The following is a 12,876-nucleotide window of genomic DNA, read 5'->3' as shown; positions in this document are numbered from 1 at the left end:
ATGCCATGACTGATAAATAAACTACAATGCTCAACCACTCTTGGTTTTTCCCATTAGAGTAAATCCTAGAACAGATTAATTCACACTATTGAAACCCCCCAAAAATCCAAAAGCTCAAACCTAAATAACATGATTTTAAAAGTTCAACCACATGTTTGAAATAGAAAGTCTTGGGGCACCTGGGTGGCTCAGCCAGTTAAGTATCTGCCTTCGGCTCAGGTCTTGATCTCAGGATCCTGGGATGGAGCCCCACATCTGGCTCTCTGCTCAGCAAGGAGTCTGCTCTCCCTCCCTCTCCCTCTGTTCTCTCTCTCTCTCTCTAATAAATAAATAAAATCTTTATTCAAAAAAATAGAAACTCTTTCATAGATCAAAACTTCTAAGGGAAAAAGAATCAAATTTTTACAAAATTGCTTAAACTATACAACAGTTTGATGCAAGCTTTCATATAAGTACTCATCCAACTGCTGGTAACAAGTATAAAGCCTAGGTGAGCTTTTTTCAGGAAGTATAAAAATGACCTAGAAACTCACACATTGAAACAGATTGCTAATCTGCTAAAAGAGCAAGCAATTGGGCAGCCCTGGTGGTGCAGCGGTTTGGTGCCACCTGCACCCTGGGGTGTGATCCTGGAGACCTGGGATCGAGTCCCACATCGGGCTTCCTGCATGGAGCCTGCTTCTCCCTCTCCCTCTGCCTGTGTCTCTGCCTCTCTCTCTGTTTCTATGAATAAATAAATAAAATCTTAAAAAAAAAAAAAAGCAAGCAATTAGCACCAACTTTTATTTTTTTTATTTTTATTTATTTATGATAGAGAGAGAGAGAGAGAGGCAGAGACACAGGCAGAGGGAGAAGCAGGCTCCATGCACCAGGAGCCCGACATGGGATTCGATCCCAGGTCTCCAGGATCCCGCCCTGGGCCAAAGGCAGGCGCCAAACCGCTGCACCACCCAGGGATCCCCAGCACCAACTTTTAATATATACATCACACTTCTCATTCCTACTGGGTTTTCAAAAAAAAAAAAAAGGAAAGAAAGAAAGAAGAAAGAAAGAAGAAAGAAAGAGAAGGAAGGATGGAAGGAAGGAAGAAAGGAAGGAAGGAAGGAAGGAAGGAAGGAAGGAAGGAAGGAAGGAAGGAAGGAAGGAAAGAAAAAAGAAAAAAGAAAAGAAAAGAAAAGAAAGAAAGAAAGAAAAGAAAAGAAAAGAAAAGAAAAGAAAAGAAAAGAAAAGAAAAGAAAAGAAAAGAAAAGAAAATCTTTTCAAGTATACAAAAAGGATGGAGGAGGACAAGGTGGTAGAGAGAAGTCTCCAATTCTAAGAGGATTTCCTAAGGATCTCAACATATCCAGTCCATGCAGCAATGAACCCACCAAATTACACTACTTTGAAAAATAAGATGCTCCAGGGGTGCCTGGGTAGCTCAGTTGGTTAAGCACCTGACTTTTGAGCTCAGCTCAAGTCTTGATTTCAGGGTCGTGAGTTCAAGCTTTTGCTGGCGAGGAGCCTACTTTAAAAAAAAAAATTTTTTTTAATTCCAGGCAGTCCAGGTTACCTTATAAAAATAAGTCACAAAACCAAGCTCTCCTGGTCTCACAAATGGAGGTGCCTTGTGTTGAACGCATGACTCTTACTACTTTCCTCCTCTTCCCCCAAAGCTGAACTTTCTGAATGTATCCTATATCCTAGCCTTCTCCAATATCCAGGGCCAACTTTATTCCCTCGAACTTGACATTTCACAGCACTGAAACAGCTTGTTCCAAGATTACAAATTATATCCCCTATTAAAATCTACTCATTAGTTTACACCTGTCATAATTTCTTCAACTTCCCAGATGTGTCCATCTCCTCCTTCTTGCAATAATCTTTTGCTCTTTGGAAATCCGTAAAATATCATAAAACAATTTCCCAAAGTGTATCCCCGGGAAACCTAGGATGAAGAAATTTCCACAAGAGCAAAAGAAGGACTTTGTAGGGAACATATTGGCACTATGAATTTTCATTCATTCATTCACTCAAATACTTATTAGCTGTCTATTTGGGGTTACATACTGCTCCAGATGCTTAGGCAACCTCAGGGAACAGGACAGACAAAAGTCCCTATACTCATGGAGTTGAGTATTACAGAAACACTTTCTATTTTAAATACAGCAGCCAGGGTCAATCCCTTCTAGAGAAGATGACATCTGGTGAGTTAGCCCTACCAGATATGTGGGAGAATTATCACAGGCATGGTTAACAGTGAGTGCAAAAGCCCAAAGCTCATCAAGTACTTAAGGCTGGGGTTAGAAAAGCAAAGAAAGGAGTCAGGAGTGGGTGAGGAGGAAGAGAATGGGAAATCAGAAAGTCAGTGAGAAAGTCAGACCATGAAAAGCCCTGTAGGTCACCAGAAGGACTAATGTATCTATCAAGTGAAATGGTAAGGTTTCAGGAAAAAAATGATAAGATTTTAATAGAATCACTTGAAATGAGAAGTTTTCAGATTCTACATATATTTGAAGGCAGGGCCAATGTGGTTGCTAATGATTGGCTGAGAGTATAGAAGAAAGGGTCACAGATGACTCCAAAGTGTTTGATCTGAGTACCTTTAATTTTAATCTCAATTCCTTTGGGCATTTTATACATTAAACAAAACAATTTGTACATCACTTACCCTGGCATTTTTTACTAAGAGGAAAAGATAGATTTGCATCAACTAAGATAGGGAAACTAGTTTGTGGGGAAAGACTGGGAATTTCATTTTCAACAGGTAAAGTTTCAGATGTCTACTAATATCCAAATGGAAATGTCAGGTAGAAAGTTGAATACATGAGCCTATAACTGAACAAACAGATCTTAGTTGAAGATATAAAGGATGGTGCACACTAATTATAGAATCTGAAAGGTACTAAAGCAAGAAGTCTAATTAACTTTGCTTAACCCAGAGTTTACCAAACTTATCTGATCATGGCACCCTTTTTCTAGAAATATCTGTTAACAATCTATACAACCAGCCTTTCATGGGATATGCACTGGGAAACTACTCTACTGACTCCTACTCTTTTATTCCACTTTCTGCACTGCATCTACCTTCCCACTCCTGAGTTCCTTGCTTTCTGCTTCCTTCATGGAAACTCTCCCAGAGCCCAGTCCATGTCTCCAAATGCTTCCCTACTCTCTCTTATAAAGCCAGCAATTGGAGATGTCAAAAAGAAAGCACACAGTGGGTTGCCTGGCTGGCTCAGTTAGAAGAACACACTACTCCTGATCTCAGGATTGTGAGTTCAAGCCCCACGTTAGATGTAGAGTGTGCTTAAAAAAAATTAAAATCTTCATGAAAAAACGCTCAACATCACTCAGCATTAGGGAAATATTAAAACCAAAACGTGGGCAGCCCAGGTGGCTCAGCGGTTTAGTGCTGCCTTCAGCCCAGGACCTGATCCTGGAGACCCGGGATCGATTCCCGCATTGGGCTCCCTGCATGGAGCCTGCTTCTCCCTCTGCCTGTGTCTCTACCTCTCTCTCTCTCTCTCTCTCTCTCTCTCATGAATAAATAAATCTAAACAAATAAATAAATAAATCCACAATGAGATGCCACCTCACACTGGTCAGAATGGTTAAAACTAACAAGTCAGGAAATGACAAATGTTGGCGAGGATGGGGAAAAAGGGGAACACTCTTGCACTAATGGTGGGAATGCAAGCTGGCACAACTACTCTGGAAAAAAGTGTGGAGGTTCCTCAAAGAGTTGAAAATACAGCTACCCTACAACCCAGTTATGGTACTAGTAGGTATTTACCCCAAAGATACAAATGTGGGGATCCAAAGGGGCACCTGCACCCCAATGTTTATAGCAGCAAAGACAAAAATAGCCAAACTATGTGTGTAGATACACATACACACAACATATACCTATGGAATATTACTCAACCATCAAAAAGGAAGAAATCTTACCATTTACATCGACATGGATAGAACTGAAGAGTATTATACTGAGCAAACTAAGTTAATCAGAGAAAGAATTATCATATGGTTTCACTCATATGTGGAATTTAAGAAACAAAACAGAGGATCATAGGGGAAGGGAGGGAAAAATAAAATAAGATGAAATCAGAAAGGGAGACAAACCACAAGAGACTCTTATCATAGGAAACAAACTGAGGGTAGCTGGGCGGGGGAGGGGGCTATGGGGTAACTGGGTGATGGGCATTAAGGAGGGTATATGATTTAATGAGCACAGTGTTATAGGTAACTGAAGAATTACTGAACTCTACATCTAAAACTAATCATATGCTACATGTTAACTAATTACATTTAAATAAGTTTTTAAAAATCTTTTAAAAAAAGAAAGAAAAGAGGGATCCCTGGGTGGCGCAGCGGTTTGGCACCTGCCTTTGGCCCAGGGCGCGATCCTGGAGACCCGGGATCGAATCCCACGTCAGGCTCCCAGGTGCATGGAGCCTGCTTCTCCCTCTGCCTATGACTCTGCCTCTCTCTCTCTCTCTCTGTGACTATCATAAATAAATAAAAAATTAAAAAAAAAAAAAGAAAGAAAAGAAAGATCAAGAAAGAACCTATCTTCTCTCACAATCTCACAAACACATTTACCATTTTAGTTCCACTTTTCCCAGTGTTCTCAAATAGAGTTCCTTTGCTATGTCCTCCACATCCACTCAATCACAAGGTTGCTTTCATCCCTCCTAGCACCCCAGAGCCTACCTCTCTATCCCATTTCTACCCTTCTCATATCAGGTCTCCCTGCTAGGCTTACTTCAGTAACTGCTTAGTCTCAAGGATCTCCACACATGAGCACATCCCATACACTGCTTTCAGATGAATTGTCCTAAAATGTAATTTCCATCACATCATTTCCCTGTGAAGAATTCAGAGCAGGGTTTCACTAGCCTGTCAGATTAAATGCAAATTCTGATTCCTAGTTTTTAAACCCTCCATCAAGCATCTCTCCAGTCGTCTTCATCATCACTGCTGTCTAATTCCAATCTGGCTACAACAGTTTTCAAATGAGTCCCATGTTGCTCAAAATGTGCTCATTCCTAAGGAATTTTACTTATGCTGTTCTCGCCCACATAAAATGCCCTTTTCTGTATGTTCCCACTATTTAAAGATAAAATATCTCTCATAGCACATCTTTTCTGTTGAGACTTTTCCAAGTAGTCACATACTCTAGAAGTCACCTTGTTCTCTATTTTTTTAGTATTCGGGCTGGCGCATACCATGTGACTATTTGCTTTGGGATTGAAAATATTTTTTTTTTCCTAAAGGGTCAGATAGCAACTACTTAAATCCGCCACTGTAACAGGCAAATAGCCATAGACAATACATGAACACTAGACCATGGCTCTACTCTGATAAAACTTTATTTACAAAAACAGGAGGAGAGTAGGCCATAGTTCTGCTCACTCCTGGTTTAATTAATCACAATTTTTTAAATTAATTTATAAAATGTATTAACACAATTGCTAACAATGACGTTCAAATTTGGCCCTGTGCTTTCAAGCACAAGTAAATATATATACACACACAAGATAAATAATATATCTTTTATTATCTAAAAGATGAAGGGAAGGAAGGAAGTATCTTTTGTCAAAGAAAATAAACTTCTTCATGTCTCTAAATTCTGAAGGAGGGGATCCCTGGGTGGCGCAGTGGTTTGGCGCCTGCCTTTGGCCCAGGGCGCGGTCCTGGAGACCCGGGATCGAGTCCCACGTCGGGTTCCCGGTGCATGGAGCCTGCTTCTCCCTCTGCCTGTGTCTCTGCCTCTCTCTCTCTGTGTGACTATCATAAATAAATAAAAATTTAAAAAATAAAAATAAAAATAAATAAATTCTGAAGGAAATTTCTCAGGTCAGGTTTTATATCTATGGAATACGGAGTGATATAATAAACAATATTCTCAGTAACATAAGCTAAAGGGAATTTTATAATACTTTTTTTTTTTTAAACAAACCCTGGATAAAACCATGGGTTTTACTGAATTACACCATGTAATTCAGCAAAAGAGCCTCAGCAAATGGAGTCCAAGTACAGTTTTCTGACGATCTCATCTAACTCAGTAAGAAATAGACTTTGGACTATCCAGAGTAGCAGATGCTTATAAACATATCACAGAATAGACTTACCCAAATGTCAACAGTGATAGAGCTAAATAGAAGAAAATGTGCGGTTACAGTCTCTGATCTGGGCCCAGAATCGTGGAATTCCAAAATGCTTTGGGGACAGATGAGCAGCTGGTTAGGCTAATAGCTTATTTTGCTGTAAAAAAAGCCAAACCATACAGAAAGAACAACTTTGTCTCCAGGAGATAGGCCATAGGAGTATGAGGGTACCATTTGTATCAAAATCACTTAAGTACCGATGACAAATACCTAAGTTTACAAAAGACCCAATATTTATGTGGCATTTTAGAGAATGAACACATTTTTAAAAAACATTTTTTAAATTATAACAACTTGACCTTTCCTAATAAACGGTCACTAAGCATTCTAAAAATCACTCCCCAAGCTGCATTATGTTTTGATATCAGCCTTGATTTGCTATCCTTGAGCTACAAACTGCAACTGTCTTTCATCTGCTAGAGACTTACACTTCAAGGTTAATCACAACCATTTGGCCTTTCAAGGTATCAGAACATCATATTCTCTTAGGGAATTTGAAAAAACAAAAAAAAAAAGTACATAATGCTTGCTTTAGCATCGGCAGCCTAGCTTATGTCCTACTTTATTTTTAATCTCAACTTCCTTTGGGCATTTCATGCATTAAAGAAAACAATTTATATATTACTTCTTACCATGACATTCTTTATAAAAGGGAAATCACTCACAATACGCTCCATAAACCACTTGTTACAAAAAAGTGTTTGATTTTTAAAGATTTATCTCCAAGCCCTCATTGTGCCTTTTTTGGCTGTCTAAATCTGAATCAGAAAGAGAATTTTTAATGAGTCTTTAAATTCCAAGTGCATCAAAGCATTTGTTTAACTTAAGCAATTATCACCTTACCTGCCAAAGTGTTCCAGCACCATAAGAATACTTCCAAGAAAACAAATCTATCGACTGCATTTTAGAGCTAATAAAGGAGCAGCAGAGAGAGAAAGCACTTTAGGTCTTCAACTTTCTCTAAGATATGAAAATACACAACCATATATCATACAAAAGTGTTTAGTGTCAAACTTCAAATGAAGCACATAATCTGGAAAACAAGAGACCTATCTGATTATTTTCACACTTGCTATGGGAACCCAGCAAGGGATTATGTAGGGTAGTTGGGGACAGGATGTTGGGGGAATGTCTGATGATCACAGAGAAAGATCACAAGAGAAAGATCTTTGAGCACCCTTTTGACTACTAAATTCCTTTATAGGAAGAACTCAGGGAAGCAAAGCATGTAGGGCAAGCCAGAGTTATAGAAGGTACAGTCTTGAAGCCAGTCTACATTAGCAGACTGATAAAAATACATACTTCATTCGCTAATGGGACCCTATGTTTCAGAGACACAAAATCTAGTATGATGTTTTTTTCCTTTTAAGACTTTATCAACTATTCCAATTATTAGTTATATAATCATTTGGTTTTTTCCTCCCACAAATTAAGCTAAGGAACCATCAGCCTGAGGATTTTAAACATATATTTGACAATTTTTTATTACTTTCATTTTAATAGCTTATACCAAAGCAGATAGCACCATCAATAAACTTGAGCTGATCCTAAAAGTTTATCAAGACTGACTCAGGGGAATATTCTCATCTCTCCTAGTTGCTTTGCCCAGCTTCTTAAAGAAGTAAAAAAAAAAAAAAAAAAAAAAGTCTATGCTTTTTAACCACTCACCCTGCTTTGCTATCCAATATTTATGTCTTCCTTGTTCTTCTGCCTATATAGCTTCTTGCCTACCACTTCTTGACTCCTAATCCCTTCTCCACATGCTCTGCAGAATTTGGCAGCTGGATTCTATTTCATTCATTCTGTATTGAATCCTGATAGCTGTTAGAAACTCAAGCTTAGCCTCAGCTCTTGCTTCAAAAGCTCAGAAATGGAACTGCCACCTGCCCTCTCAAATTAACAGGACAAGACGATTACGCCCCCCCTAACTATATGATCCATAAAAATGAAAAGATCATGGGGAAATCACAAGGAAAAGTTTTTAATACTACAGAGTGAGTGTAAGAAAATGGAGACCACTACCTCATCACTAAATTAAGCTGAGAGTAGAAAATACTTTTATATTAACCAGTAATTTCAACATCAAGCCGAGGTAGAGGGCAACTAGATGACAGAGACATTTGGTCAACATTATAATCAGAGAAAAGCAGGAACTGCATAGTTGTGGCAGTGACTGCTAACCATCCTTCACTCTCTGTGTTCTCCTTCTGTATTAATAAAACTGTAGCCTGACCAGCTTCATCACATTTCCTGGCCTCAAGTACACTTAGGTACGACCATGTGTGTGGTCAAGTTCTCTCCAGTGAGTTTTAGCAAACGTGATACACCACTTCCAGGCTGCAACCCACTTCCTCCACTCTCAGCCTAACCAGTCTTAGCAATAACTCAAGATTCAACACGTGCATGAAGACAATGCCTCTAGCTCACTGTCAAACAAAATGGAAGGAACCTGACTCCCTAAATATAGCATGAAGCAGAACTATGTACCTGGCATTCCAACTATTATATGAGAAAGAAAGAATCTTTCACTTTGTATGAACCTCTGCATTTCAGGATCCCTTTGTTATGGTAGGTAGTACTTCCTTAAGTACTTACTACACAGTAGACCTGAGACTGTCTCCTTTCCGTTTGTTTGTTTTTTTTTTTGTTGTTTTTTTGGTTTTTTTCCACTAAAGAAATGAAGAAATTGAATGTCAGAGAGGTTAAGCAACTTGCCAAAATGCTAATAAGCCTGGCAGTTCAGGTAAGGGAGGTTTCTTCACTTCCAACCCAATGTATCCCTGGACCATCAGTAGTAACATGAGGCCTGACCAGCACATTCCACGTTCCTGCACTGTGCCCCAGGAATTCTAGGATCTATAAATTCAAGTGCTGACCAAATTTAGGTGACTATGAGTTCTGATGATCTCACCAGTTGCAAAGTACTGAAATATATCTCGTTCCATTCAAATTCTTGCCTTTATAATTTAGTTCTTTCTCAGATTATGTCACATGCTACTTACTCACAGATTTTGAAATGAGAGTCTAAAATAAGATGAAAGGCAGGAAATTCCAACTTAGAACTGATTGCTGTCCAGAACCAGGCATTAAAGTGAAAAGACAAAACCACCTCCTTGAATAATGCCTTATTTTTTACATTTTCTCCAATTACTCTCGAGTAATTTTTAAAATGTCACATACATTTATGTATTTATGTGTTAAATACATTAAGGAACATAGATTAAAAGGTTATTTCTAAAAATCTAAAGATTTACTTATCTAGAATTCTTACAGTATCCAATCTGAGTCTTCAAATTAGCTCCTTTATGATTTTTTTCTATTACAATTTTTAAACATTTTTCTCTACCAAAAGAATATTCAAATTGCTCTCTATGGTTTTAAAATAAATGTTTTGGGGATCCCTGGGTGGCTCAGCGGTGTAGCACCTGCTTTTGACCCCGGGCGTGATCCTGGAGTCCCGGGATCGAGTCCCGCATCGGGCTCCCGGCATGAAGCCTGCTTCTCCCTCCTCCTGTGTCTCTGCCTCTCTCTCTCTCTCTCTCTCTCTCTCTCTCTGTCTATCATAAATAAATAAATAAATCTTTAAAAAATAAAAAAATAAAAAAATGAAAATAAAATAAATGTTTTATGTTAATATAATCAAAATAATCTTTACACTATATTTATAATAAAACTGATACCAAAGATCTTACTAACCAAAAAAAAAAAAAAATCTTATTGACCAACAAATGTCTAATCTGAATAGCTAAAATCTCCATATTCATAATCTTACTTCAATTACTATTCAGTTACCTAGAATTTATTAAAGCATCACAGAATGTATTTTATAGGTATTTTACTTGTATTTCCTCCTCTCAAAAATGATTCTAATTTTGTGCACTGGTTCTCTAAAATAATTTACTTCTTAGCAAATATTATCTTGGAACAAACTGAAGTATTTAGGGAGTAATGATATGACATTACGGATCCTCTGTAAAATATTCCACTTACCCTCAAAAGGGTGAGGGAGGGGGATGATAGATAAAACAAGAATGTCTAAATGTCGATAATAGAGGAGTACATTCAAGTTCATAATACTGTTCCAGTTTTATGTATATTTGAAAATTTCCATAAGTTTTTTAGGCCTCCCACCATTAAAGACACAGAGAGAAGTCACTACCTATGAACCAAGGAAGAGGGTCTTCATCAAACCATACTGTCACTGTAATCTCAGATTGTCAGCCTCCAGAACTGTGAGAATTAAATTTGGGGGTTTTTAAGATATATTTATTAGAGAGAGAGAAAGCATGAATGGGAGGGACAGAGGAAGAGGGAAAGAGAATCTCCTGCAGATTCCATGCTTAGTGCAGAGCCCCAAGTGGGACTCGATTCCACTACCCTGAGACCATGATCCCAACCGAAACCAATAGTCAGACACTCAACTGACTGCACCACTCAAGCATCCCATCCCTGTTGTTTTGCTAAGTTTTTTAAAATCTCATATATTGGTTCTTACCAGGGGCCAGGCAAAATTATAAGCACTTTACCTATATAAACTCATTTAACCCTCCAACAACTCTATGAGATAGGTACTCATTTTACAGATAAAGAAACTGAGGGGGCAGCCCGGGTGGCACAGTGGTTTAGCGCCGCCTGCAGCCCAGGGCATGATCCTGGAGACCTGGGATGGAGTCCCACGTCTGGCTCCCTGCATGAAGCCTGCTTCTCCCTCTGCCTGTGTCTCTGCCTCTCTCTCTGTGTGTGTCTCTATGAAAAAAATAAATAAAATCTTAAAAAAAAAAAAAAAACTGAGGCATGGAAAGTTAGGTAGATCATAAAGTAAGCTGAAATTCAAATCCAGATTTTCTGGGTACATGTGGACATGGAAAAGCCTGGAAAATACATGTTATGGGTGATTTTTATTTTTGCTTGTTTCTATTTTCTAAGTTTTTCACAAGAACATGTGTTTTTATAATTTTGAATAGTTACCAAAACATTTATTCAGATGCTAACATGTTCTTGAGAAGCAAAAGGTATGACTTTCTGAAACCAAATTACTGCAAGTATAGAAATTCATCACTAACAAGTGTCATACAGTGATCAACAAACTAGGAAAATTTTAGAAATGATAAAAGATTACTTTGTTATTAGCCATTTTACCAGTGCTTTATGGAAAGAATAATATTGAAACAAGGTCATGTAATTTAACTAGATAGATACAATTAACTTTAGACCACTTAAAACCTTCTTCCATTTTTAAAGAGAAACATAACTATTATAATTTTCCAATTTAGACTCCTGGGAAATTTTACACCAAAATAAAAGCTCTCATTCTTCAAAAGAATTATATTTGATTACACATAAATAGGCTTAGAAGTTAAATGCCAACATTTGTCTTGATTGCTGCTAACAGACCATTCAACCTCATTTCTTATTTTCCATGAAAACAAAATTATTAAGAGTTACAGTTCAGTTATTTTAACTTGCATTCTTAGTACTTATGCTGAAGAGCAATGAGCAAAGGAATTTTTTACAGGAAGATAGTAAATTTTGCAGCTATTAACTAAGTCAATGGTAGCCCAAGATGGGCATGGAGACTATATTCCAGTCCTGAATGGATGAATACAATCACAAAAACAAGATCACACTGCTGGAATCATTCAGAAATAAAACAGTGCAGTGTGAAGCAATATCATGTTTTTTGCAAACCCTAAGACTGTCCATCATGAAGATGAACAAACGTCTTTAATCCAATTATGCTTACAGTCTTGTACACTTCTATCATCATCATGACAGAGCAACCTGACATAGAGACCGAAGTACATGGGGCTCAGGGTCAGTGCAAAGGGAACAAAGAACAAAGCCTAGACAAATCCTGGCAGCACCAACCATTAAAATCTATGATAATCACTTACTACCTCAGAGCCTGTTTCCTTTTTGGTTAAATATAGGGACACCTGCCTCACAAGTGGTTAGAGTAACATTATGAGTGTGCCTGAAAGCCAAGAGGATCTTGACATAGTAGATACTCTAAAAATATGTCCCCTCCCTCCCTTGATACCATGTGGGATGGTCAAGGGAGGTGAATGATGGAAGAAAACTTGAGTTTTAGTTATTTTTTTTATTTTTTTTAAATTTTTTTAATTTAATTATTCATAGAGACACAGAGAGAGAGAGGCAGAGACACAGGCAGAGGGAGAAGCAGGCTCCATGCAGAAGCCCAACGTGGGACTCGATCAGGGTCTCCAGGATCATGACCCTGGCCGAAGGCAGCGCTAAACCACTGGGCCACCGGGGCTGCCCTTGAGTTTTAGTTGTAAGTAGGTTTTCCCTGATCAAAGACCAGTGGGATCTTGTATGTAAGTCGCCAGCCTCAAAGTCAGAAACTATATGAGATTCCCACTCAAAATATAGCTGAATTTTAACATACCTGCTGAAAACCTTTCAATAGCTTCCCACTACACTTTGTAATAAAATAAAAACTTCTTAGAAATAGTGAAATGGACCATAAGGGAAAGGAGGAAAACTGAGTGGAGAAAAATTAGAGAGGAAGACAAACCATGAGAGATTCCTGGCTCTGGAAACAAATAAAGGGTTGCAGCAGAAGGGGAGGTTGGTGGGGAGATGAAGTGACTGGATGACGAGTATTAAGGAGAACACATGATGAGATTAGCACTGGGTGTTATACTATATGTTGGCAAATTGAATTTAAATATTTAAAAAAAAAAAAAAAAAACTTCTTAGC

The 12,876-nt window shown here is 38.1% G+C and overlaps 1 protein-coding gene across 2 annotated transcripts in view; it reads right to left on the bottom strand.

The window, feature by feature from the left end:
- The window catches only part of FOCAD (focadhesin), a 312,065-nt gene that overhangs the window by 277,862 nt on the left and 21,327 nt on the right, over positions 1-12,876 (bottom strand). The gene's annotated exons all lie outside the window — the stretch shown is intronic.

This window comes from Canis lupus, chromosome 11, assembly GCF_003254725.2.
Source record: "Canis lupus dingo isolate Sandy chromosome 11, ASM325472v2, whole genome shotgun sequence".
NCBI lineage: Eukaryota > Metazoa > Chordata > Mammalia > Carnivora > Canidae > Canis > Canis lupus.
This window is presented reverse-complemented; position numbering and strand designations above follow the sequence as displayed.